The following is a 21604-nucleotide window of genomic DNA, read 5'->3' as shown; positions in this document are numbered from 1 at the left end:
TAAAAATAGTCTTCAATGAATAGTTTTTGCTGGTTGCTGAGAAAATGATGTTCTTGCAACTGAAATTTCAGCTCCAGGACTCTCCTGCAGTTCAGATTCGTTAACACTAAAATTATCCTTTAGTATATAAATTACTGCAACAGGAAAACTAATACAAAATTCCAATTAAAAAGAGACAGTGACAGGACAACGTTGAACTGTCTGAATTTAGGCAAGTGTGTGAAGGCTTCTCTGCAAGATTCCAGAAATCTTTGGAGTGCATCTGTGTTTGTCAACTTGTGCAGGAGCATTATCCCTGTTGCAATACAAACTTTTCTTGCTGCTTTAACAGATCCCTCCAGTGATGACTTCACACATAATGATTTAAAACTATTAATAGTAACCACACTAAGAAATCTATAGCTGTTCAAACCTAAAAGTATCATTTTTACTCAGCTGAGGGAGAGGTTGGGAGGCACCCCATGGTTTGACAGGCTGACACAAGAAACACAGTAGGTATCATTTTCAGAACAATGCACATTTTTAATTTATGAATGTTCTTTTATAAACTTGTATATACAGTCACTCTTTTTTTTTTTTTCCTCCAGTGCTACATAATTATAACTTGCAAAATGTAAATATTTATGAATTCACAGGATGTTCGCTGGAAGAGAAGAATGTTATACTTGCAGATTTTTCTTGTACTTGCAGGATTCACATAATATTATTTGCCATCATGATGTACTGAAAAATGCAAAAAAATATAATATTCTACATTTGACTTTTCTGAAAAATACCATCTGGTGTTATTTTTTGAGAGTTGGAGATTAGCTCTGTAATTGCTTATAGTTAGAGATAGACATTACTACATTTATTGACAATTTTATTCTCTACAATAATCTTACATTTAAATAGTGACTTTGTTCCTGAAGGATGCCAAAGTGATTAAACTGATATTCAAACTCTTTGGATCTCATCACCCACCACTGAAATGCAGCCATCTCTGGGGCGAGATATTGCAGCTGTTTAACAGCGCTGCAGAACAGCTTTGGAAATGAAGAACTCCAATGAAAACGGGGACATTTAGGTAGGCAAAATAATCATCCAAATTGGTGTTTGGCCAGGACTTTAGTGCTCACATGCCTACACTCAGAAAAGTTATATTGGATCCTTAATAGCCATAATTACTCAGGACCTTGGGTCAGCTGCTCCTGTCAGAGAGGGCATTGCCTGAGTGAAGCCCAGCACTGCTCAGGAGGGATTGTGGAGAACTTATTTAGAGTCTCTTGGATTTTTGCTGACCATGTGGATAACAAATGTCAACTCTTGTAAAGCCCTCCTTGCACAGAAGAATTCCACCGTGGTGTCTGTGCAGGTTTGGAGGCTTTAAGTGGATCTGAGTTGCCTGTCAGGTAACTCTGATTAGAAAAATGGATCTTAGAATAATTTATCTGAATTTCACGGCGCTTCAGGAGTGCGTGGGACAGCAGCTAACTTGTGTTAAGTACATGAAGATAATTGTCAATATCTTTGCTCTGTTGGCCACCTCAGCTTCCACAATTTTCAGGAGACAGTGGTTGTCATGTACTTACCCATCACATCACCTTCCCATCCTGGGCTGGCTGCTGTTATTTCAGTTGGTGTACCCAAGCTGGACAAACATTTCAGGAAATATGTCCTCCACAGAGTTATGCTAAAAGTGTTGCTGCCATTAGACTTTCATCATACGCCTGCTGCTCGTGAGTTAAATGGACAGGACTGGAAATGTGAGCTGTCAGTCTGGGTGTAACAATACATTTAGCTCCAGCACATCATCCATGTTGAAAGAAAACACTTGTCAAAGTTACAAACAAGCAGCTCCTGGGTAAGTCATCCTCCTCCACCAAAGCTTCTGTGCTCGGATATGCCAAGAGTTCCTCCTCACCCACAGCTGCCAACCACAGTGTGTTTTTGCACTGCTCTTCTGTTTGTCATCTCCAGTGCCTGTTGATGTGCAATTACATCCAGCCACGTGCCCCAGGACTGCTCTGTGTCGTTATCCAGTTGTCAGGGATGATCAGAATATCCTGCCTGCGGATTTCTTCGATTCATGTGCGGCAAACCTCGAACTGAGCTTTGTCTCTCCGGACATGTCGCGTGGAGGAGCACTGTGGAAGCATCATTCCTCATCACATGGACAAATTCCCCTTCACCTGTTTGAAATTTTTCCAATTCCTCTTCTAACTTCTTGGTTTTAATGTCTTTCTGAACAGAGTGCAGACCACATAAAGTAAGTGTCTCTCTAGACTTCATAGAAAAAAAAATCCCACTGTCCCTGCGAATAAGTATGGATGACATGGAACACAGCAGGAAAATATCCTCTCAGTAGCAGTCTTGAGCATTGAAAATTGCCAGTGGAACTTGTTCTTGCCTTGGAAAGTCTTGTGTTTTAGATGAGTGGAGAGTGCTCCATGGAAAATGATTGGATATGGAAGCTGGACTTTGGTTAGGGGAATTACTCACGTGGCTTTTATAAAACATGTGGCTAATCACATGTCTTATTCAAAGCTTTTTAATCAAAGCTTTCTCACCCAGAAGTGATAACAGATCGAAACTGAAATTCTGCGGCAAAGAATGATGATAAATTTTCCAATTTGCAAAAGGCTTGAGAAATTAAATTTAAAAAATAAACCAAACCATTTTAATTTTTCTAAGAAAAATTTCAGTTTTGGGAATGGAAAGCTGCCTGGATTTCAGTATTTGGGAAGTACATGAGGTGTTATTGGTCTTCCATTTAATCTTTAAAATTGTGGAAAGGATAATTGTTGAAAGCCATGGTTTGTCCCTTTGTGATTGTTGAGGTATATTTGAGCTAATCAATTGAACTGGGGTGAAACACTTGATCCCTTGTGTAGGACTTAAGTCAAAAATGATCTTCTGAAGTTTGGATGATGAAGTTTTGCAGCTACTGTCCTTTCTCCACCTGGAACACCTGAACTTTGGATTTTTCCGTCCTTGTTTGTAGAATGCATCCTATACACGTGCTGCATCTCACACACAGTGATTTGAGAGCAGAAAATTGTAGTGTCTGAGTTACAGCACAAAGATCAGTCCGATAATGTTGGATCCATGGCTGCAGAGAGAGTTCTTGCATGAATTTATGATTTTTTAGATTAAACATTTCAAAGGGTAATCAGGATCAAACTTTTTCTTGTTCTCCTTCCCTTTTTGGTGATATTCAGGGAAAATGTTTTTCTTTTTTTGTTTTGCTGGAAAATAATGGAAGTTCACTTCACCTAACCCTACTTCGTGTCAGTGTCTCAGGGCAAGATTCACGACTGAAAACAAAGCCTTTAATATTTTTGGTAATTTTACAAATTTGCTAATAAAAACACTAAAACATAAAAGTATAAGAAGACACCATCATGTTATATAGGGAGAAAAGAATTACTATTGTATTCTGAGTCAGTTTTTGTAGCAGTGGGAATCCTTGGGGAGTGTTTGAGGGTTCATGTCCCAAATCCCTGCTTGGTGCTGCAGGGAGGTTCTGCAACACCAAGGAGTGAAACTCTGGGGTAAAAACACAATGAGGGGATCCACATTTGTGGCAAAACTTGTTAAAAAACTTCCTATTTTCTTTTCTGTAGTAGAAACCAGTCTGAGTAATTAAGTTTTCTTTGCTGTTGGTGTCTTTGGTGTATCACCAGCCTGACATCTGCTCTGGGCAGGAGGGATTTTGTAGGAAGAAGAGATTTCACTGGTGGCTTCTGGAGACTCTGTGTCCCTGCTTGGCTTTGTAGAGCATCTGCCATAATTCACTCCAGGATATCTAAACTATAGTAATAAAATAATATTTTCTACAACTAAACTGATGTAACTTCCTTTTCCCCCTACCCCTTTCTGTCTTCAGCTGCTCTTATTCCTTCACAATTAAATATTTATAAAAGGAGCGTCTTATCCTGCAACTAGAAAATAGACAGAACAGCACAAAATTATTTTGTTTGTTTTCTAGCAATTAAAAAGAGAGTTTTCTAATGTTTGCTTCATCACTACTTAAAAAAGAATGTTTTGGAGATATAAAAATTAAACCATAATTTCTGGGTAAAGAAAAGATGTCATTCCGCTCAAAATGAATGCTGTCATTTATGATGGGAGAATGTTTTGGAAAGCTTTTTCCACATGTATTTGAATAATATTTTGAGTGAGTTGTCATTTTAAATTGGAAAAAAAAAATCTTCCCATTTGATATAGAAATTGTTCATATGTCTTCATGCTGAAAAAAAATAATTCAGAAACCCTGGGGAAATGCTGGGATCATAACTGTATTTGGGGATAAGACATTGTCAAGCTCCAGATGTGGCTGGCTGGATGTTCAGGACACCAGGAGAAGACCAGGATGCCTATCAGGAGCCAGATTATGACCTTTTATGCTTATTTTACAGATGAATATTAATTTGGAATTCAACTATCAATATCACACTGTGGAGAAGATTATTCCCAATGAGCTGAGACATTATGGTGAGGTTTGAAGAAGGCTTTTGTCATTTAAAATCCATTATTTTGCCTTAATACTACTCTACAATAACAGAAACATTTTAATATGGAAATTAGGAATTAATATAAAGATACAAGGCATTTTAATTTTTCCATGTTACAAAAAGAAAATCTGGAAAATGTGCAGTCTTGACAGAGAACTAGAAAGGCACTTTCATTCTGTATTTTCGTAATGAAATTGTCTGCAAAAATACCCAGTGTTTAGATTAGACTTGATCCTGCACAAATGTATTGAAAATCTATAGAATAATTTGATAAAAAAGGAAGAATGAATCACCTCGAGGGGGAAAAAACCCTCATGAGCACTTTAAACAAATTGAATACTTAGAATACTTGTAAAAAAAAATTTAGTGTTACAATTTCATTAAAATATAGTGGATTTGCTTTTAAGGGGCAAAGCAACAGTAATAACAAAAAATATAATGAAGTGTGATAGAAACAAAGCTCTATAGGTGCTTCCAGAAATGAAGGTATTTTTAAAAAATGCTGAAAATACTATCCGATTTTTTATGAATGCATCTACTAAAATGTCATCTCAGGAATTAATTTCTAAAATAAAGTATCCTAAAGATGAAGGTGACCTCCCCAAAGTGAGAAGAAGTTTTAGAAGTTGTTAAAATCAGCAAGTAATTGGGTCAAGAAAATATTTGTGCAGTCAGATTTTACAGATGTAGAGGAAGGAAATGGGAGATGTTTTAAGAAACATTTTCAGAGGGTCAGTAAATTTCCCATAAGACTGATGGATATTTGTTTCTTTAACATTTCTTTTTCTATTGACAACACTTTAATGAATTACATTATTTTAGTCTGGAAAAATGAGCAAATACTGGAACTGGAGCTGGATAAATTATTTTCTTCACACTGTTGGGTTTCAATGAGGCAGGTAAATGGATCCAGCACACCTTAAGTTTCACTGTTGCAGGACCTGACACGACAGAGGTGGATGGAGGGACGTGCCTGTGAAACAGAATCTGCTCCTTCTGGAGGTGCTCTGATCTTACATTTAAATCAGCCGTGAAATATCATTCCAAGGCTGAGGTGAGCACAGGGATGAAGCATGAACTGAAATCCCAGCACACCTACAACTCAGATTTATTCTTATGCAGGTTGAGTGATCGTTCACCTACACCAATTTTATTTCTGGATGTACTCACAGAGATGTGTTTGAGCCAAAAGGCAGCGTAGGCACAAAAAATATGGAACAGATTTCAACAGATCACAATAAAGTAGAAATCTTTTAGCTATTTGAAAGATGATGTTCCCAAATAATCTCTGTGAAAGCAAAAACATGGCTCCTAGGTGAACCTTAGGAGCAGTTTAGGAAAGCAATTACAAGCTGGGTTTGATTGTGTGATGGATTTGATGACCCAGAAGATCCCTTTTTCTCCTGTTGCCTATGAAAAGTGTTGTAGATGAAGTAAGTGTAGTAAGTATCTGATACGCTTTTGGAGATTGCTGTTTGGGTTAATATAAATAGAAATGTTTAGTGCAACGTTTGTGCCTAGAAATCTCACATCAATAGAAGTGGTGCTGGGCTGTCTTCCATGATTGGTTTGCTATAGGTGTAACCCAAAAATACATATAATTTAGGTAAAATCCAACACAAAACCCAGTCATCTCTGTCACTACAATTTCTGTACTGATTCATGGGGAACTGCCTGTAAACTCAGAATTATCCAGATTCAGTGTGTTTTGTTGCCTTAGGGTTACTAGTTATGGTACTTCTCAGATCAGTGGAGGTGCTAGAAATGCTTAAGGGCTTTGTTATACTGGTGCTAATTGCTAAACTGAAACCCAAACTTGAACTCTGAAGTGTTTTCCTAATGTATTGTGCCACTACAAATCTGGACAGGGAGGCTGCTGTCAGCTGAAATAAATAAATGTGTAGTGGAAAAGCAAGATGCTGATGCAGTTACAAAGTGTGCCGGTAGTTTAAATCTCATCCTACAACCTGCATGTACCTGCTGGGTGGCAACTGCTGTCAATTCCAAAATGCAGATGAGTAGTTCCTTCTCTGCAGATGCACAGGGAGTGGGGAATCTGTGGGTACCTGTGAGTAGCTCCAGATGGCGAATATCTTGCTGCTTTGCTGTACCTCCACCTTTCTGCTAAGTCTTTTTACGTTTTAAATACCTGTTGGCACTCTTTAGGGATTAGGGATATATCCATGGCTTGATTTGATAACAGTATGACTGTTTCAGTATCTGGTTTTAAATGGCTTTTCCACCGTGCTCTGCCTTTCTGTTTAAACAAGGAAATGGGATTTGATTGTTCAGCTCTTTTAGAAAATGTTGAAATAGTTTTACCTTACCAGAAGGTTGGAGAGGGACTTTTGATGAGTGTGTGTCATGATAGGACAAAGGGGAATGGCCTTATGCTGAAGGAGGGCAAGGTTAGATGCGATATTAGGAAGAAATTCTTCCCTCTGAGGGTGATCAGGCCCTGGCACAGGGTGTCCAGAGAAGCTGTGGCTACCCCTGGATCCCTGGAAGTGTCCAAGGCCTTGTAGCAACCTGGGATAGTGGAAGATGTCCCTGCCCATGTCAGGGGGAGGCACGAGGTGATCTTTAAGGTCTCTTCCAACCCAAAGTATTCCATGTTTTTCTGATAATTCTATGATATCTGCGCCCTTGGGTCAGTGAAGTTGAACCTGTAGCGGGGCAGAGCCCCACTGAGCTCAGTGCTCCTTGTGTGCAGCAGTAGCCCTGCCTGGGTGGACTTCATAAGGAAGCAGAATGACATTGAATATTTGGTTTTCATAGTCTGGCTTCCTTTGCATGTGGCCACCACCTGACACAAGGGCTCCTTAATGGAGTCTTAAAATCAGAACAATGGAATGCAATAAAATAGTATAAGAAAAAGTAGAGTCTAATTATAATAATAATTTTCAAGGTTCACTCTCACTGTCAGTCATTACACTGTTCTGTTGTATTTTTTTGCCCATGAGTAGGATGTCTTGGAAATTGTTTAAAGTGTGTCAGATTTGGGAAACTCTTCAGAAACACTTCTGTGAGAGTTACAGGTAAACACAAATAAAACCACTAAGATGCCCAATTATCTGCCGTGGGAGCTGTTTATACCTGTAATGGTGTAGCAGCCTCATTTCAGTGGGGCTTCACTTTGCTTTCTCACTGCATCAGGATCAGCTAAACTGTGCATATCTGTTTAACTCATTATTTGTATTGTTGTACAGAGCTGGCTTTATTCACACCGTGTTGGCTTTGAAAGCAAAAATCCAGCCCAGTATCACCAAGTTCCTGTGTGTGGCTTAAGGAATTACATATTCTGCCTTTTGAGAGTGTAAAATTATAGTTGTGTAAAATCACCTAGCAGTTCTTTATCCCGAGTTGCATTTTATTACCAATTTCAGATATAGCCATGAGGTAACAGCTAAAAAGGTCACAGTGCAAATACATGTGCAGAATTTAAACGAGGACTTATTCTTTCTCCAATAAACACACACCGGATGCAAAGGAGGAATTGGAACATTTTCAGAAGGCAGCCCAGGCCAATCCAGCTCTCATCAGGGACCATTTCAAAGATTAGTTTCTGATGTCCATAGAAACATATTGTGCGAGCCTGTTTTTAGATAATGTGCTGTTCCTGTGCTCTGCCATCTCCTCCGACGGCGTTCCGGCTGCACAGGTCTGATTGCTGGATTTTGCAGTGTCCTGTGAGAGCTGCAAAAACCTCAGCAGCCCAAGCAGACTGGCTGCCTCTGCAAAGTGAGCCTGCAAAGCTTGATTTCCTTCTGGGAAAGAAAACATATCTGCATGTTGCCCAGATTTCCAATGACCTGCCCCAGGACTAAACAAAGATTCAAAGGAAGAGGGAAGGGGAAACGTTCCCAGCAATGAAACCTCAGGTGATCTGGTTTCTATTCTCAGCTCCAACACTCACTTTTTTTTGTCAGCCTTGATAAGTGATTTAGCTGTGCCTTTCCCCTCGTCTTTAGAATAGGGATAACAGGAGCATTGTAAAGCCAAAATCAATATTGCTGGTGAAGCGCTGAGGGTCACACTTGCACAAAGGCCCACACAAGTATGGATGTGCTGTTTTAGACCTGAAAGACTGGGCAGCTAAACCCTCCACTGGGATCTGGTGTCCTTAACCCAGATCCAGAGGGTTGGGGCAGAGAACAACTATCAGCATGTGAGATTTGCTTTAACAAAGCATGTAGAGCCCTTCTTGGGTGAGTCATACTAGAGAGTGATAGGGGAGAAGGTCTTCCCAGTCTGATAGGTTTCATAATCTTCCTGGCTGGGGAGTGGGACATGGCAAGGGCTTTTCCCAAAGGATGTTAGCACAATACAGTCTTCTCAATAAGTATTAACAAGAATTAGCTGGAAAAGAGGTGAGAAAAATCCCACTTTCCTCCCCCTCCTGTTCTTGGGTTTGGTAGCTTGGGGATGTTTGGCTGAGCCTGCTGGTGTTGCAGAGATGATGCAGGAAACTCTCAGAGATGCGTGTTCATAGAATTATGGAATTGTTTGAGTTGGAAAAGCCCTGTAGGATGGAGTCCAACTGTTCCCCCAGCACTGCCAATGCTGCCCCTGACCCATGTCCCCAAGGGCCACATCTGCATGTCTTTAAATCCCTTCAGGGATGGAAACTGCACCACTGCCCTGGGCAGCTGTATCAGGACTTGACAACCCTTTTGGTGAAACAAAATTTCCCTAATATCCAATCTAAACCTCTTCTGGTGCAACCTGATGCCATTTAGTCTTGTCCTAGAGCTTGTTACTTGTAAAAGCTGAACTTCCCCATCAGCAGCTTAAATGCTCCAGTGGCAACATGTTGGTTGTGGGCCTTCTCCTTCAGGTCTCCATGGCCAACTCAAGGTCCCTGAGGGAATGTTTCAAAGACTGAGACTTCAGAATAGAAAATAATGGAATTTTTATCAGGAGGGACCTAAAATTATGGATCTAGTTCAACTGCCTGACCACTTGAGGGCTGCCCAAGAGTTAAGGCATATTATTTAAGGGCATTATCCAAACGCCTCTTAAACACTGACCGGCATGGAACATCTTTAAGATCCGTCTCAAACTTTCTTTAAGTTTGACTTAGAGATTAATTTCCAAAAGCCCAAACCTGTGGCTATGAGAATCTCTGTTTTATAAGCTGTCTGTTTGAGTTCCTCAGAGCTGAGTGACTGCTTTATTGGGACGACGTGTCAGTCCTGATTACATTTGCATGTTGGTTTAAACATAACACTACATGCCAGAGCTTCCTAACTGGATGTGATGCAGCATCAAAGTGATGTTTCATGCTCTGGGAACTTTAAAAAGTCATTGAAGGGAGAAAAGAGAGATGCCTATGGGAGAAACGACAGAAATTTGGGCTTGATTCTCCACTTATCAAGGTAAATAGTAAAACATATGTTGACTGAGTTTGAAGCAAGATGGACTCACAATGACTCTGACAAGGTGGGTGGTGCCTTAGGATTCATCAGTCCTAAACTTCTGAGGACTGGGATGTCCTTCTACTGCTTTTTAGAATTCCCTGTTTCTTGTAAATACATAGTAGAATAATAACTCCTGGTGTTTTATTTATAAAAATGCTGGTGGAGGTATTCATTATAAATGAAATTAATTTTGAATTAGCCTCCTTTTCCTTTCAGGAATGATTTTTGCAAACATTGCTCCGTTCTTATTATTCACTGTATAACATGGAAGGACACAGCTTATGTCTCCTCTATGTCCCCTTGTCATTGTTTCTTCAAATCCTTCCAAGTAAGGATGGAATATTTGGAAGGAATTGCACTAATATTCTTGAATTCACCTTATCTTCTCCAGACTGCATTTCTGAAGGCCTGGAAGAGTCTGTGAAATTTATGGAGTGGTGGTAACACAGCTTGGGTGAAGGTCTGCTACTGGATATAGGCAGAGTGGGTTATTTCTGTGCCAAAAAATGGCATTCCATTCGCGATCTCTAATGTGCAATAAACCCATCAGATTTTCTATGAGCTTTGTGAAAGCAAAGTTTGTAAAGCTATCCAACATTTTACTTTATAGAAAACCATGGAAAATTATCTTTTCCCTGTGTTAGAGTTGAGTGGATCACCAGTATCTGACCATGTATAAAGGGTCTTCAATTAAAATTTGTCAAATGCCTAATGCCAGTCTCGTACAAGGACCTATGCAACCATGATGAAAAGTAGATCCAGCCAGTCAGTGCAGGCCTGCTGTGGAGAAAGAGAAGGCAACGCTCCAGCAGACAGTCACTTTCACTAATTGTGGGTTATTTCATTCCTGATTTTTCTTTTCCTTTTTTATTTTTTTTAATTTTATTTTTCAACATGTTCTTGTTGTATTTAGTTAGTGGACACTGTTCCCAAGATACAAGTTAAATGTTTGATTTAATGAAACCCCATTTTTCTTCTCTAATCTGGCAAAAGTAGCGCTTACTGTTTGAATTCATGCTTGGATTCAAATATAAATCAAATTCAGAAATCAGTCTCTGCTACACCCCCCAAAGTTTTTGATCAGAACAAATGTCATCATATTCTGTTATAAATACCATGATTGGCTTTATGTTTTGCTACAGGGGCCAAATTCTGGCTCATCATGACTGTGTCCATTAGATCATAATTTTGGACACCACATTTATTAACACCGAGCATATGTAGCATGAGTAGAGCGATAGGAGCACCCCTGAAATCAGCACTGGACTAAAAAGTTTGTGCAAAGAGGAAATTAAAATGAAAGCTTTATATCCAGGTTTGGGTCAGAAGTTCGTGGTTGCCTCATTCTGGCAGATCAACAGCATCCTTCAAGAATGAAAGAGATCACTGGAGTACGAGTCGTAAACATGAGCTGTCCTGTTGGATTTCTGTGAGAGACGACTGAAGTGCTGTCAGGGACTCGGAGAGAGGATGGAGTTTGGAAAGGGAAGAAGACAGTGGTCTAGGATGCAAGATCCCTGTGAACAGTGTGTTTATATCAGTACAGGCTCTTCTCTGTCTTTGGGGGCTTTCCGATTATCAAAGAAACTGCTGGTGGTCATGGACTTTCAGTCTGTCAAGAAGTAAGGCTAATCCATAGCTATTGAGAGACCAAGGAGTCAGAGATATTCCAGAAGTTACTGCATGTGGGTTCATGGAAACATAGGCGTATTCTAGAGAAGGATGACATCCCACGAAAGGATGCCCTTGGATGGCTCATGGACCTTCATTCCCAGGAACAACACTCACGGTAAGAGCCGTGTGCTGGGTGCAGCCACTGCCTGCTCCTCCACAGTCTGAAACAACACAGCATGGAATCATTAAGGTTGGAAAACACCTCCAAAATCACCAGGTCGAACCTTCAGCTAAACACCCTCACGGCCACTAAACCATACCCCAAACTGCCACGTCCACTTGTTTCTTGAACGCTTCCAAGGATGGCGACCACCACTTCCCTGGACAACCTGTGCCAGTGCTCAACCACTCTTTCACTGTAAAAGTTTTTCCTCATGTCCAACCTAAGCCTCCCCTGGTGCAATTTGAGGTCATTTCACCTTGTTCTCCTGCTGGTTGCTTGGGAGGAGAGGCCGATCCCCACCTTGCCCCAGCCTCCAACATTCCCTGAGGTACGATCCCACTCATGGGATTTGTGTGTGTGCAAAACCACACGCTTGATGTTTTTCTCCATTCTCATCACATGTTTCATTCAATACACTTATTAATCAACCATAAGAAATGAGTTAAGATGTTGAAACAGTCATGGCCTTTGTTCTGTGTCAGTTTTGTTGGCTTAGCTGACATATAGCTACAAGGCATGACGGATCAAAGTAATTAAAGTTCCAATCATTTACCTTTCTATGTTCAGTGTCAAGACAGCTCGCCTTCACCCCGGGTTCAGAGCATTTTCATATTTTTTTAACATGTTAGAGCTGTGCCATTTGCCTTGCTGTACTTAAGCATTTGACAGCATTTCCATTATAAAGTTTATATACGAAGGCTTGAGATTCCCTCTGGATTCCAACTTTGCACATAAAATTGCAGACCACAGGCAATCCAAAGCCAATCCGGTTGCTTGGGGTTGGTTTTTTTTTTTTTTTTGGTTGGTTGGTTTTTGTTTGATTTTTGGTTTTTGTTGTTCAGCTACTTTAAGGAAACTTAGTCAGGTTTTTTACCATCAAAGAACAAAAAACTGCCTGAACTGTTTCATTTAGTTTCAAGGTACATTTTTGTGTTTATGAAACTTTAATGCAACTTATTTTTGTTCTTGCCATGAAATATGGTAGGCAATTAGTCCTAAACTTTACTCCTCCATCATACACATTAACTGATGGTAACTAAGAAATCATGTGCGTGTCAGATGCAAAATCAAAATATTTCCATTTGAAAAAAAAGAGTGGTTTACAGCAATTGCACCAGAAACAAGGATAATGAGGAAATACTATGCTGGACACACCCCAGTCAGACGTGCTAAACAGGTATCTGACACAACTGCACTGACTTTATTTCTCAACCTGTGAGATCCATCCTTCAGGCAACCTCAGGCTTGAAATCCTTTGCAGAAAGTAAGTACCAATTCTCACATTTAAAGTGTGCCTTGGATTGCAGAATCAGCATTTGAGTTGTGCTTTTTCCTTTTTTTTTTTTTTTTTTTTTGAGCTAATTTTTAAAAGAAGTCCTTCAAGATGAAGTTTAAATAGTCTGCACTGGATTTCTCACAACTAATTTAATGCCATCTTCCAGTCAGCACAACTGGTTCAACACCCCTCTCTTCCATCGTTTGAAGCTCTGGAACATTAAACACTGTCTTGTGTTGTAGTTTGAATATGAGATTACTTAAATAGCAGTGAATATCTCTGCAACATATCTGCTCTACAAAGGGAGCTAACGTTTGGATGTTGCCCGAAATGCTAATATTTTACAGAAAATTATATATAAAGCTGTTCATTAACTAGCTATTTTTTCCTTTGTGCAACATTTAAAAAAAATTTGATTCTAAACTCCAGTTCAGCAACTAAACCAGTGATTTTATTTGAAGAGAAGCACTAAAGAGCTGGCTTTAAAAAAATTTTACTCTAGTTTTGCATTTTAAAAGTATGCTAATAACTTGAAGGATCAAATTCCTGGAATATTTTTATGAAATCAGATTTTCTTTTCCTCAAAGTTTACAGAGTAAAGTTGGGTATAAATAGGAAGAAATCAATTAATTCTTTTGAGCTAATTTATAGATTTGAGTAAATTCCGTGTCCCATGGAAGTTAATAGGAGTCCTTTTGCTTTGATTTAAATGCTGTCCAGATATAATCTCCTGAATTTTGCACATCTTTAGTACATGTTCTAGTACAGGAACTTGTCTTGGGGACCTGTACAATTTCCACCAAGTTGTTTTTACAAGGGTGTGCATTTTTTGAGTGCAGTATTATGAAATGTTGTGTATGTGCACATATTTCAAACTGGTTTGATATTTGAATGCTTTATTACTGTTAGGGCAGCCTATTATTACTCAGGAAAATAGGTAGTTAATTTGGTGTAAAGTATAGGAAGTAAAATCCCCATATGATTCCTTGATGTAGGCTTCTTACTCAGTGAGTAATAGCGTAGCAACCTGATAGTAAGGTAGGTATTTTGCATTTCAATAGCCTCTAGTAAGGACATAAATAATACGGATACTTTTGTTATTCGCAAACAGAGCTGGAATTTGTTTGTGTTAAAAGTGATCTTTGTGGCCTACTCTGATTGTCATTTTCTGTTGTTGTGGAAATAGACTAGATAATCCCTGGATCACTGAGGTTGGAAAAGGCCTCCAAGACCATCGAGTCCAAGTTGTGCCCAATGCCCACCTTGCCACCAGCCCGGAGCACTGAGTGCCACGTCCAGGCCTTCCTTGAACGCCTCCAGGGATGGGCACTCCAGACCTCCCTGGGCAGCCCCTTCCAAGGCCTGACCACCCTTTCCATGGAGAAATTCTTCCTGATGTCCATCCTGAGCCTTTCCTGGTGCACCTTGAGGCCGTTCCCCTTGTCCTGTCCCTGTTCTCTGGAGCAGAGTCCAACCCTCCCCAATGGCCCTCTCCTGTCAGGGAGCTGTGGAGGTCCCCCTTGAACCTCCTTTTTCCAGGCTGAGCCCCCCCAGCTCCCGCAGCTGCTCCACAGGGGATTCACACTCCAGACCCTTCACCACCTTCAGAAGTAACACATTCCTAATATCACACATTGCTAATGACTGACATCAGCTGGGCATTTTTATCCTAAAAAAAATAAGTGAATGCATAAATAGGAATGATACGTCCAAATTATACAACATGGGGGCTGAGTGCTGAGGCAAAAAGGCCTGGGAATGTGAGGCTGAAGGAAAGCTGAAGGAAATGTCAGCTCTGTTCCTGTTGTGACCCTGGCCTGCTGTCTGCCCTTGAGCAAGTTACATCAGGAGTCTGTATCTCGGTAGGATCACACGGTGTAAGACTTGGCTTCCTTGGAGAAGTGTTTTAAGATTGACAAATGAAAACCTACTACATAATGCACTATCAAATGTGATTATTATTGAGTTACCAGTTGCCGTTATTGAGTTATTAACTTGGCAAAAATGTGTCTAGAGCAAAAAGGGCAGTGAGATAAAAGCAAATGCTGATAAAGTTTCTGTTCTTCCCTCTGTGTAGACATTGGATGATGAAGGAAAGAAAATATTTATGTGTTGTCTGAGCCCAGCAGGGATAAAGAAATGCTTTCCAAAAGAGAAAGAAAATAAATACAAATGTAAGCAAAAAACTCCTAATCTTTTATATTTATCCAAGAACTCCTGAACCCAATTTAGACAGGTATACTCTTTCTTGGGGCAAATGACTTAATTTAAATTAATGTTATATGATCTATAAAAATATTGTTTCAGGACTCTTGGCCTTTCCGAATGAAAATTGAACTTTCTAAGTTCATTCTCCATAATATAATAAACCTATTTTTAGTGTCAAGAATGTCTAGGAAAGAATGTTTTATTCACCTGTAAGAAAGTTTGATATTCAAACCTTGAAGAAAAAACTGCAAAATATTCTATATGGCAGCAGTGTTCTCCAGTAAAATATAAACATTGCTAAGAATCATTTGGTGACTTTGAAGACAGGAAAGCTAGAAAATGAAAAGAGCAGAAATAAATATCTGCTGCTAATCCTTAGGGCTGTAAAATACATCTTTATAAGTAAGAAGAACTTTGTAACTGTGATATTCTTTCATTTTTGACGAAAATAACGAGTAAAAGAAAGCAGATATCTTTAGATTGAGAGCACCTACACCTATTTCTTTTGAAAATGATGAAAAGCTGTCTTGAAGGACAGAAGTGGTTTCCTAAATGGTGTAAGTTATGCTTTGAGTCGTTTTCTTTTTATTCCAAGTGTTGTTTGTGGCTCCAGTCTATCCTACATCACAACTCCATAGCAGTGAGTGAAGAGTGATTCACATATGTTGAGTGTTTTTATTAAGAATTTGTTTTGATTAAGGCTGCAGTTGATTCCCCAAGCCAACTGCCTATATAAAGAAAAAGCATTAACTCTAGGGATCGAACTGATTAGTGAACATTCCTGTCTGGTAGCATAAGGAAAGACATCAAGGAGGTGGAGAAGAAAGACATGGCTCAGCAATCAAAGAGGGTACAGCAAAAGAGAGGTCACCTAATGCACCCCTGCCTCCAGGTAAGATCAACAGTACCTATGTCGGTCTCAACAGATGTTCGCTTAATTCTTTTCAAATGCCTGCATTAACAGAGATTTCCTAACTTCCTCATAATATTATTTCAGTTGGGAACGCTCCTGATAGTCCAGAAGTTTTCCCTGACTCCTTACCATAACTTTCTTCTTTCTGCAATTTAGTTCTCTCTTATATTCGTAAGAAGTATCAAGAAATCAGTCCAGTGGCATCACAGATACCTTTCATCATTTCTGAAAATTGCTACCACATCTTTTGGGTGAAACAGTTACCTTCCTTGCCATTCATTCCTTTTCCACTAAGAATGACCACAGAAGCTCTAAAAAGCAAGATTTCTTCCTCCTTGTTCAGATAAAGTTCAGGTTTATTCCTCATTCAGATTCTAAATGAAGCCCCAAGAGTTCTCATGAAAGCACATTCTCTCTTGTACCTGAAGAGATTATCTATGATTGTGTACTGGTTATGGTTAATACTGGTTAATTCTGCAACTTTGAGTATTTAGAACTGTTTTTAGAATCTCTGGGCTGAGAATCTGGGACTGTCCCATCCCTGAAAGTGCCCCAGGCCAGGCAGGACAGGGCTTGGAGCAACCTGGGATAGTGGAAGGTGTCCCTGCTCATGGCACAGGTAGGATGAGATGGGCTTTAAGGTCCCTTTCAACCCAAACCAGCCTGGAATTCTATGATTCTATGAAATAGTTTCAGTGGTAGCCAGGAGTTGGGTTACAGCTCATAGGTGGACAGGTAATTTTTATATATATATATACACAACCACTACTAAGTTTAGCTAAAGGTACTTGTCAGTGAATATTTTATACTGAACTGCGGCTAAAAATGACAGAGTGGAACAATGCCCTCAACTCAGTTGCTACAAACTTAAGTTCAGCTTCAGGAAGCTGTAGCTTACAAGTTACACCAATATTGGACTATTTCATTAATGAAAGATGAAAGCCAGTGTTTATGGGCCCACCTATTTTTCTACCATCTAAACAAATAACTTTTGGTATCTTTAGGCTTTTGGCTTTGCTTCTCACAGTGAGTTTATATATTAGTATATCAAGGCAAACCATGCCACTTTCCAGACCTCACCATGTTTCTTCTTCAGTTGCCATTTAAAAGTTTGAGTATTCAGCTGCAAATATGACCACGAGAAAATATTAACCGCTAAAAATGACTGTGGGACTGTACGTTGCCAAAGGTGGAGCTAATCCTGCTACGTGTCACACAATGTACAGATAATAAAGATAAAAAATTACACTTTAAAGAAAGCAAATGTTCTGTAGGGTGAAATATTTCTGCAAACCTATAGCAAGTTTCACACACAAGTGAAAGTAATTTGAAATCATTTCACCCAAACTGCTGCAAGAGGTTACTAGTTATTTTTAGTTTACAGGCTGTTTTATGAAGGGGACAGTCCTATCTAATCACACGAAGTTTGGTACAAGGAGATGCCAAACTTCTCCAAGATATCAGCCCACATAATACTTCCTAAACAATCCATAAATCATTCTCTTGTGAAGAGTTATGGGCAAAATTGACCCTGATGGAAATTTCAGCTGTAGAAAAATCTCCTGCAAGAAAACGGTGGTAGTTTTGGGAGGAGGATATTTTATAAGGAGGGTTTAGCAGGAAAGCTAAACAGAGGATGGCCTAGGACAGCCAGGAAGAGTTCAACTGGCAGATTCCCACCATTTCAGCTCCCAAGGGATTTACTAACCCCTTGATGAGCCCTGCATTCATGGGACACACAACAGCAGGAAGCAGAAATCTCAGCTGGCCCATCCTCAGACGTTCTCCTGGGACACAATAGATCTTCCTCATGGAGACAGGACCCATTTTCAGGTCATTGCACCAATCCCAAAGTTGGCTTTTTTAAAATTTTTTTAAATTTTTTTTTCTGCATTACCAGGTTTTAATTAAGGCATAAATAAGACTCTTTTCCAGAATGGCTTTTTTTTATTGGGTATTTAAAGCTTTATTTACACAGCTACATTTTTGACCTGTACCTCAGCCCTAGACCTGGAGGACAATTGAGTTGATTTTTTGTTAATTGCTTCTATTTCATTTGTGTTGTTTGACTTCTAAAATGTCTCAATGTTTTGTCATTTTTCTCATTTTTTATTTATTTGGTGAATTCTTTAAAACTACTAAATTTTACCTTCAGGATCAATGAACAAAACAAATGCATTTTCAATTTATTTGGAATTAGTCTCTTGCCATCCTTGACAGAAACCTTGATGCTTTAATAATTTTCCCCCTGAAAATACGCACCTACATTTTCTCTTTCAAATGTAATTTTATTTTGGGACATAGCTTCTCTTGAATTATATTATTCACTAGTATGCAATACATTCCTGTGGAAAAGAAAAATAATCCAAATAATTTTCTTAGAGCACTGATTATAGATTTTATTTTTAACAACAGAAGTATTGTTGTAACTTAATTAAGAAGGGTAACTACCCAAAATACCTAGTGATGTGTACTGTGTATACTGCAGATACAATATATTACTTTTCTCCTGTTCCAGGTTAGGCCATTTTTGGTGAACTCACGTTCCATGGGCAGCAGGAATTCTGAATTCAGAAAACTTCCATTTCAAGGTATGATTCCCATTCCTTTGGTTTTTCATCTGGTTTTCTTGAAGAAATGTTTTAGAACTACTCTGGTTTGTTTCCTCATAAAAATATTCTCTTATTAGTATAACACATATTTCTGATTTTTACATTTTCAAGATTTTTTGAGCAAAAAATATTACTTTCAGTTCTTTAAAAAATAGATGGGAAACTATATTTATTTGGCAATATTGGCCTTTCTGTTGCTGTTTTCCCACTACCATCCTACTTATTTCCACTTAATTTTAGTCAAGCACATAACACAGAACAGAGGGGAGAAGAAATATTTTTGGCTGAGGATATTGGAGTAAATCACAGCTCTTGTGAGAAAATGTCATGAATATCTACGTAGAACAGACAGAACTTAGATTTTATGAGAGAGAGATAGGGAGAAAAGTGCAAGGACTCAATTTATCTACATCTGCATGATAAAGAACTGGCTGAACCCTTCTAGTATTGAAATCTGTGATTTTGGAGAGAGTATTTTTAATTTTTAAGATAGTGTTTTGGTCACTAAACCATTTATTAATCTAATTCAGGTCAGAAGGAGCCATTGCAGGGATAGAGTTTGACCTACGCTGTATAGATTATAGGGCTCCCTAAATTAGTTCCCACTCAAAAACTTGTATATTTTTAAAAAAACATAACTCTAATTTAAACATGTGTTGATGGTAAACCCACAGCTCTGGTAAGCTGCCACAAAATTTTGTTACTTTGACTTAAAAAAACCCACAAATATTATTACTTTATTCACATAAAGTTGATGTAATTGTTTTTATTTGTTTCCCTACATTACCCAAATAATTTCAATTTTCTGTAAGTTTAATTAATTAAAAACAAAACAAATGATAGCTGGGCAGGGAGCATTCAAGGCACGTTTTTATGAGCACATCACTGTACCAAAGGTGGTGTTTGCCAGAGTAGTTTACTAAGAGTTTGCAACTTAATGTTTATGTGTAGTTGGGAAGTCCAGTGTAAGAACTGGTAAAGCATAATCTCTGGAAACTGGGAAATTAGGATTTGTTTGTGTCAGTCCTACCTTGGCTTCTCTTATTGCCTTTTGATGTGGGATTTAGGGTTTTTTTCCTCCACCCTGTATGGTGGGAATGGGAATATCTAGCACATACTTAGTTTCGGTGCCTGGAATATATTCAGTTGAAGATTGTGCCCATTTAAACCTCCATTTCCACTGGACAGATTGCTAACTTTTTGAGGAAATAGTTCTATTTTTCCTTTTCTTCCCCGCCCCCCCCCCCCGGGGCAGAGAATAAGGACCATGAGACCTTCACCCCATGTGCAGTGCTCTGCAAAGGGGGGCTGTTGGAGTGCTCTCATGAGCTGAAAGGAGGTCTCTGAGAACCGAGGGAAAAGAAGGGCTGAGACACTATCACCACCCCAGACACCTCACTAAGCTGGATAATTTGTCCATCACAAGACAAGTCCGACTTAGGGAGAGGATTAGTGGAGCTAATGCTATAGACACTGCTCCCTGACACATCTTCTGTGTAATCACTGCATTGTTTTTCCCCTCCCTCAGCAAGGTGCTGGAGTGGTCCAGCTCTCACTGTGCTGGCCCTACAGAGCTTCCTGCTGTCTGTTCTGCACCAGGTCCTACAAGAACTGGACTGGTCCTAAAAAAGACACACAGAGAAGCAAACACCACCCCCTCCCTACTGTTTTTAGTGTGAATAATAGTGAGCACCACGCTGATTTCATATCTGTTTCTTTAATGATTTTCCTTGGAAAAGGAGATTTATTTCACTATGACATCATACCTGAAAGTGGGTTACCTACCCCATTTATTTTTTTAACCTACATGTGAGTCTGTGCTGCAGCTGGGAAGTTCTCCTTCTTCCTCAGGAAGAATCCTAATTTTTATGTCTGTGGCTTTTGTCTCCTTATACCCAGGATAATTTTGGAACTATATTCCCTTTATCTGTTTTCCAGCAATATGTCCACCAAACAGTAGCTCAAAATCTCCTTTTCCACCACACCAGGCAGAAAACTCGTAGGTGTAAGAAAATCAATGTATCTGTCTGATGTTGAGGACTCGTGTTTCCAGAAACACCTTGAGTTAATAGCATGCTGTACATAACCACTCATTCTTATTCTGTATGAGTGAGTCTTTGTTCCCTGAATTTGCCATGGGCATTCTGGTGCTTCAACTTTATCTCTGACATATCACTGAGATCGTGTTCTTTTGCTGTTTGGAAAAAAAAAAAAAACAAACCAACCACCAACAGCCCACAAACCAAAAGCAGAAACTCCTCTAATGTGTGTATCCCCTCAGCTGTTTTAACATAAGTGTGTGAATCACATTTTAATGTTCATTAAGAGTTTTCCCAGTTCCAGGTCTGTGGCATCTTATTAGATTAAATATTTTTTGCTCATTTAATTAATACACTGCTGCATGCTCTGAACTTTTTAACTGAAAAAAAAAATAGCAAATATGTTAGCTTTTCTCTGCTTCCTGGATGCTAAAAATGCTCACAGTTTTCTCCTCAGATTTCTCTTGCATTCTTTTGGCTCTCTTTGAAGTGAGTGGAATGGTTTTAATGTTGACCCAAACTGAATTGGTTACAGAAGATAAGAAAAACATTTTAATATAAATAGTGCATAGACAGAGATGATAAAGACAATTTCAGGCATATAGAAAAGGCAGACAAGGAAACTGAAATCAAGCAATTTCTGCATGAGTCTGGTAGATGACTGATTTCACACGCTTTTCAGCAGAGGAATGTGGATGTTCATGAAAACTTGATCAAGAGCCATATCCAAAAGAGCATTTGCATATCTGAAATAGAGTGTACAAAGATTTTAAAGGCCTACATCCAAGATTGTCATCCAAAAC

Source organism: Coloeus monedula (assembly GCF_965178545.1).
Source record: "Coloeus monedula genome assembly, chromosome: 7".
NCBI lineage: Eukaryota > Metazoa > Chordata > Aves > Passeriformes > Corvidae > Coloeus > Coloeus monedula.
Note: the sequence above shows the minus strand (reverse complement) of the source record.